At 41.6% G+C, this 7618-nt stretch overlaps 1 pseudogene; it reads right to left on the reverse strand.

Annotated features, from left to right (window-relative positions):
- Positions 1 to 4109: 4109 nt before the first annotated feature.
- On the reverse strand, positions 4110 to 5014 carry LOC145714956 (uncharacterized; annotated as a pseudogene).
- Between the last annotated feature and the right edge of the window lie 2604 nt (positions 5015 to 7618).

A 7618-nucleotide genomic window follows, 5' to 3' on the forward strand; every position in this document is an offset into this window, starting at 1 on the left:
CTGCAATTTGGATGCTGTTTTCTTTTTTTTTTTAACTATTCGTATACAATACTTGGATTGAAATTTCTCAAATAAAAAAACAAATCTGTACATCTGCCAGAATAGATAACATGAAAAAGCCCATATTAGCAAGTGTTGGCAAGGCTATCAAGTATTCAGAGCTCACAAACACTACGCAGGCACTACTATAGAAAGAAGTTCATGTAAATTGGTATAACCATTTTGGAAACAGTTTGGAGGAATCTTACCAAAGTTGATAAGTTGGATGACATGACATGATATGAAAATGAATAAAATGAATGCAAATTCTGGCTTTACTTTATTCTCTAGGACAGCCTTTACTGCTGCTACTCTTATGCAGCACATTATGTTCTTTTATAATGTAAACATACGTGAGTGTTAGGGTTTCTATCACTACTAGAAGGGGGTTGGAGTCAGGACTCAAAATGAACTTTGATGCAGTTTTAAAGTGTTTATTGTGGCAAACTGGGTAATGGTTTGGACTCTGACATGAAGCATTGTCTCAGGGATTCACTAGATCATCAGACTTGATATTGACATACTGTTGACTCCCAAAATAGCATAAAAACCATATCTCCAGGCTTCCAGGGTGTTGCCGTTAACAAAAGAAATAAAAATTTCTCACATTGTTTTGCGATTCACATGCAAACCTAAGATTCCATTTCAAAAACTTTCCAACATCATTAGAAGAGCCAGACACTGCACATTCCCTAACACGTATTTACAGTTAATACATTAAAAAGAAAAGTACAAGCAGATTGTAAATCTTAATCATATGTGCACATTAAACTGTCCCAGAACACAATTCAGTTCCATGACAAACAACTGAGTTCTAATTCCCATAAGACATGACCTTCTACCAAAAATATTTTAAACACACGAATAAAGCAAATTTTATATATGTATATATATATACATATACATATATGTATATGTATATGTATATGTGTATATATATATAATATATATATATATATATATATATATATATATATATATATATATATCCACTATATAATATATGTACCCACTAAATGATATAAATATTATATATATATAAATTATATATGCACTAAAAACACTGATTTTAAGAGCTCCATGGCAATCCTTGGAACACCAAAAACTATGAGTTCAAAATTGCTCAGATTTCTTTGTATCCAAATATGTTTCATGCATTTTTATTCAACAGTGTTCAGAACACTAGTACTATTGTTTGCACATAGCAAATTGATATGTGTCAGCCACCGGTTTAAATTATACTGGAAAAATTGTGTACTCAAACATGGACAAAACACACAGCACAACAGTGACAGTAAACAACAATGAAGCTTGCTCTCCACAATTATAACATTACTGGTTCTGTAACGAAAATTAAGTTGCTGGGTCACAAGTAGAAGGGGGATAAAAATGACACCAGGAATTCAAAAGCTTATTTGAGGTGCCAGTCACCACATATAGGCACTCAAGCATAGCAAGGTCATAAACTTCCTCCTTACTTGTGCCATATGAGATATAAAGGTATGAGAATGAATAAAGACTATGGGATTTATTTCAAAAATCTGTACAACCTAAGCGCAGACTCGTTTTAGAAGACAGTAAATGAATGCCTCACCAGAAAGGCCACCGTATCAAGTTCCTTTTTACAGTCTGCCCAAAAGAATACATAAAATACTTCCAATTTCCTATTAATATATGAATCAACTATATTAGTTGTTTCTTCACATTTTATAAGTTGTCAAACAAAACTTCAGCAAGGTTCTGCTAAAAATTTAGCAAAAACAAAGATTTTTTTTTACCATCCTGTTTTTTAAACTAGAAATGGCAAAATTTTTTAAGGGACCAGCTAAACAACATATTGATTTTTGGATGGACATTCAGATCCAAACCGAAATCAGATAGCCCAGATAACCCAAAGCATGAATGCAAGTTCAAGTGCAATAAAGTAACAAGGTATAGCAGGGAAAAACTAAGATTCTCAGTTAAGTTCAAATAACTGCATGGTGTCAATGTTTGTGTTTCAAAGCTGTGCTGAGCAAAGTTATCCTCCCAGCTACATCTAATTTCAAAACCCTCTGGGAAGCTACCTCGATAAGCTATATGTTGAAATTACATTCTAATATGGTCGTTGGATTCATTTTTAATTACTATACAATTATATACAATAGGGAAGTTGTACAAATATGTATCTTTTCCTCAGGGGCTAATTAGCTAAAACAGTTACTTTGGGAAGGGTGGGGGAGAAAAACCTCTGTATTTGAAATACCATTGGCAATGGAAGCTAGTAACGAAAATTTATATAAGCTTCCTATGAAACAAATATACTTTAACCCTCTGCATCTTTTAAATAATTATTCACTTTTATTTACTCATGTGGCAGTATTTGTAACAACACATTATCATTGAGTAGTGAAAAAAAGACTATGAGGCTTACTGGGAAACTGTATATTAGGAAGCTATGCCATTTGAACTCTACAAGCCCAAGAGTCAAAATCACAACTCTCGGGGCGCCTAGGTGGCTCAGTCGGTTAAGCGTCTGACTTTGGCTCAGGTCATGATCTTACGGTCCGTGGGTTCGAGCCCCGCGATGGGCTCTGTGCTGACAGCTCGGAGCCTAGAGCCTGCTTCAGATTCTGTGTCTCCCTCACTCTCTGACCCTCCCCCACTCATGCTCTGTCTCTCTCTGTCTCAAAAATAAATAAACATTAAAAGAAAATTAAAAAAAAATCACAACTCTCATTATTCCCCTAAAAAGCTGCCAAGCAGAGAGAAACCCTAATGTTGAAGATTTAATAGGTCATGTTTCAGCCTGAGATGGATGGTTCTATTGCACAATACTTAACTTGAAAGAATAGTGGTACAAAATCACTCCTTGGCCCTTCCGATATCGCAGTAAAATCTGGCTGCGGCACCACTGACTAAACACCATTAAGTCTTGCTGCCACCAAGAAAGAACTGAGGTCACTTGGATAATCAAGAATTCCATGCTGGGCCACAGGATATAAACACTATCATAAAAGTGAAAAGTACTCTGTGTGGCTCTCCTGTTTGATCCCTGTGGTCTTTGATTGTCAAACAAAAGACCAATACCTGCTAACATAACTATGCATGGACGTAAGTTAATAAAGGAAAGTCCTGGAGCAAAACTGTTAACCAACTGCCATGATATTTATAAGAGTGATGCATGGTAATGTGGATATTTCCTGTTATCCAACAACAACGACAAACACAAGTGAGGAAAATCTCTTTTGCCCAAAGATAACCTCAACCAGTTATTTGGTGCCAAAAAAAATGTACCACCTCTCTAGATCAGTAATACTTCAGAGAATTCCAACGGCTATTATGTATGCAGGTTTAGTCACCACGCTTACCCCTACTCATTTACACTATGTGACTTCCATTTTAAAATAAATTATCCTGGAAAGATTCCCAGATCAGTATGTGAGATTGGTACAAGGCCAAGTCATTTCCGAGTGGATTCCATCCATGTCCATAACCAGCACCAGTTTGTTTGTTTGTTTGTTTATTTATTTATTTATTTATTTATTTATTTATTTATTTATTTATTATTTTTTGAAATTCACTCATTGGTTTTTAATAGAAACCGTGTGGTTTCTCAATGCATTTTCAATTGTACCCACTTATAAAGAATTTCCCAAGTTAATTTTACTAAACAAAACCTTCCAAGTGTCTACCATTTCCTTTAGGAGTTCAGTAAACACAAACATTACATTTCAATATAAAATCTTTAGAAAAGTCTTAAGAATGTGTACACAGTTGAACTTTGAATCTTTTGCTTTGTAATCACCGAGCCCATGACATTCAAAGCCAAACAAATCCTTACATTACTAACAGTGATACGCTTCAATTTCTTAGAAAATCTTAGAAAATATCCTTGGTCAAAGCGTTGGAATCCACTTAAAACTCGGAAAGGTGTGAGATTCAGAATACCCAGGATTGCAATTGGTATTGAGAATACCAACTATTGCAAAACTTTCCACACATATTCGATCTTTCGTCCGGAAAGAGTGGCAGTCAAAAAAGGAAAGAAAGAAAGAAAATGAGGCGGGAGGAGCCGGAGGTGGGTGAACAGCAAGGAAATTCTAGCTTTATTACACAAGCATGGAACCAAATTCCTTTGGAGGGGGTGGGGGTGGAATGGCTTCTTCTGACAACTTCAGACCAATGAGGGAACAAGAGAGAACATGGACCTGCCCCTACAGTCCTGGAGACATCTCAATCTGGGGTTAGGACGAAAGGGGACCTCCCTTGCTGTCCAAAGGTCTTCTCCCTCCGCAGACCCGGTGCTGGGAGGCAGCAGAGGGGCACAGCTGCCCCGGAGTCCCAGAAGGCAGCGCCGCATCCTGGGGGCGCTGGCCGGGACCGTCTGGTGCTTCTTCGCCCATAAAGTGCACTAGGGGACGCTGTCCCGGCAGTCCCTGGTTCATCACTAAAGGCACAACCCTTCCCGGGGCTGAGAGGTCGCGCGGCGGTGGCCCGCATTTCATGCCCAGGCACTGGGAAGCGGCGGAGTCTCACCATGGGTTCCAGGTTAACTCGAGGACTTGGCGCGCCTGGCGCCGCGCTTCTGCCAGGCTGCTCTCCACCCACACGTCGCCCACTCCGCGGATGGTGAGGAAGGTGGTCAACGTCGGGGTGGCCGCCCTCCCACTCTCCTCCAGGGTGCGAACCCCGGGATAGGGCCCGGGGGGCGTGGGAATGTGGGGGCTGCTATCCTCGCGGGACGGCAGCGGCGGGGGCGGCACCTTCCTCAGGCCGACTGCCACCTTCCGGGCTCCGTGGCGCCTCCGCCTGGCAGCTGGCCGGCCCGTCTGGAGGCAAGCCTCTGGGGGCTGCTGCCTCCTCGTGTACACCATCTTCTCCTCAGGCGCCTCCAGGGCGGCCCCTCCTGCAGCGCTAGAGGCTCTTTCCAGGCGGCCAGGGCCAGGGCCTCCTGGGGCCAGCGCCCCCATCTTCTTCTTGCTGCTCAGGATGTGAGGCCACTAGGGGCCGCCCGCGCTTGCCAGGTCTCAAGGCCGCCTCAGGGCCCTGATGCATTTCCTACCATGAAGCCAAATCAGGAGGCAGGCTGTGAGAGTTACACCGCAGTTGCTAGGAGACCAGGCGCTTTGTGAGGTCACAATGTCTGCATATCTTATCACGGTGGGCTGCCCAAAGCAGCCTTAGGTTTGGCTGTGTTTAAGACTATGCCCTTGAGAAAGACCTGCACGTAATCTTACCTGAGAAGGCCCATAATTCTTCACGAGTTCAAGAGGGTTGTCCTAGAGGTGAATGCACGGGTGCTTCAGCCTCCATTAATTCCATCTAAATGAAGTGACACTTAGCGGTGGACAGTACACACAACTTGCAATCAAACATGACTCTAAGAGGGTTTTAGCTAATTAAGTGACTTGTCATGCAAGGCACTGAAATCCAAAATGAAATAACTACTCTTCCCTTTCAAAGAATACCGATATACTGTGCCTTGCTTAGGGTTCCATACGTGTGTTGCTACAGCTCACAGTTCAGGAAGCTGTTCTTCACAGAAGCAGCAAACAGTTTGCCTAGTTAGTATCCATGCTCACTTTCATGCAGCGTAGGGAAGACCGAGCCATTGTGTGCTTAAGAGCAAAGCGTCAACGAATTCTGTGTGAGTGGCCAGTAGGGCATTCAGTGCCACTAAAACCTATTCACTACCTACCAATTCATGAATATTTCAGGTAAGGCATACACAAGGTAGTAAGAGAACGTATGGGATTCCAAGGGTAGAAAACGTGTTACACCGTCCGTGTAAGTGCTTTTGAAAGCAACCAGCATAGTCCATCCATCATCACCACATACACAATTCATTCACAAAATACTACAAGGACCACCTACCATGATCAACTGAAATCCACTTCGTATGAAAGGATGACTCCAAACTATGTGAGTCACTAAGAGTGATAAGTCATGGTAACAATCAGAAGAGAAACTTGCCAAGGTCAATGTGATACATGTGAGAGGCCTCTGTCTTTATTCAGCTCCTTTTCTTAAACACACAAACAAAACTTTAATCTACGCAGCTTAAGCTACTACTACCTCACGCTCATAAAGTGCTGAAAATGGAAAACAATCTCATATACAGTAAGAGCAACTCCTGGATTTCCTTTTTCATTCAATGTAATTTATTTTCAAATTGGTTTCCACGCAACACCCAGTGTTCATCCCAACAGGTGCCCTCCTCAATGCCCATCACCCACTTTCCCCTCTCCCCAACCCCACGTCAACCCTCAGTCTGTTATCAGTATTGAAGAGTCTCTTATGGTTTGCCTCCCTCCCTCTCTATAACTTTTTCCCCCATCACCTCCCCCATGGTCTTCTGCTAAGTTTCTCAGGATCCACACATGGATGAAAACATATGATATCTGTCTTTCTCTGCCTGACTTATTTCAGCATAATACCCCCCAGTTCCATCCACGTTGCCACAAATGGCCAGATTTCATTCTTTCCATGGCCAAGTAGAATTCCATTGTATATACATAAACCACACCTTCTTTATCCACTTGTCAGTTGATGGACAGCTAGGCTCTTTCCACAGTTTGGCTGTTGTGGAAAGTAGTGCTATAAACATTGGGTTACATGTGCCCCTATGTCTCAGCACTCCTGTACCCCTTGGGTAAATTCCTAGCAGTGCTATTGCTGGGTCTTAGGGTAGATCAATTTTTAATGATTTGAGGAACCTCCACACTGTTTTCCAGAGCGGCTGCACCAGGTTGCATTCCCAGCAACAGTGCAAGAGGGTTCCTGTTTCTCCACATCCTCACCAGCATCTATAGTCTTCTAATTTGCTCACATCAGCCACTCTGACTGACATGAGGTGGTATCTCAGTGCGGTTTTGATTTGGATTTCCCTGACAGGGAGTGCTCTTGAGCATCTTTTCATGTGTCTCTTGACAATCTGGATGTCTTTTTTAGAACAGTGTCTGTTCAAGTCTTCTTCCCGTTTCTTCCTGGATTATTTGTTTCCCGGGTGTGGAGTTGGTGAGTTCTTTTGATAGGTTTTGGATACTAGCCAATTATCCAGTATAACTTTTGCACACATCTTTTCCCATTCGGTCAGTTGCCTTTTAGTTTTGTTGATTGTTTCCTTCACTGTGGAGAAGATTTTTATTTCGATTAGGTCCGATGGTTCATTTTTGCTTTTATTCCCTTGCTTTTGGAGATGTGTCATCAGAGATTATTTTTCGTGCTTTCTCCTCAAGGGTTTGATGGTTTCCTGTCTCACATTCACGTCCTTCATCCATTGTGAGTTTATTTTTGTGAGTGGTGTAAGAAAGTGGTCTAGTTTCATTCTTCTGCATGTTGCTGTCCACTTCTCTCAGCACCATTTGTTAAATGGATGCTGTCTTTTTTTCCATTGGATATTCTCTCCTGCTCTGTCAAAGATTAGTTGGCCATAGGTATGTGGGTCCAATTCTGGGGTCTCTATTCTATGCCATTAAGTCTATGTATTTGTTTCTGTGCCAATACCATGCTGTCTTGATGGTTATAGCTTTGTGGTACAGACTAAAGTCTGGCATTGTGGTGCCTCTCACTTTGGTTTTCTTCTTCAGTATTACTT

Source organism: Panthera onca, chromosome Y (genome assembly GCF_046562875.1).
Source record: "Panthera onca isolate mPanOnc1 chromosome Y, mPanOnc1 haplotype 2, whole genome shotgun sequence".
NCBI lineage: Eukaryota > Metazoa > Chordata > Mammalia > Carnivora > Felidae > Panthera > Panthera onca.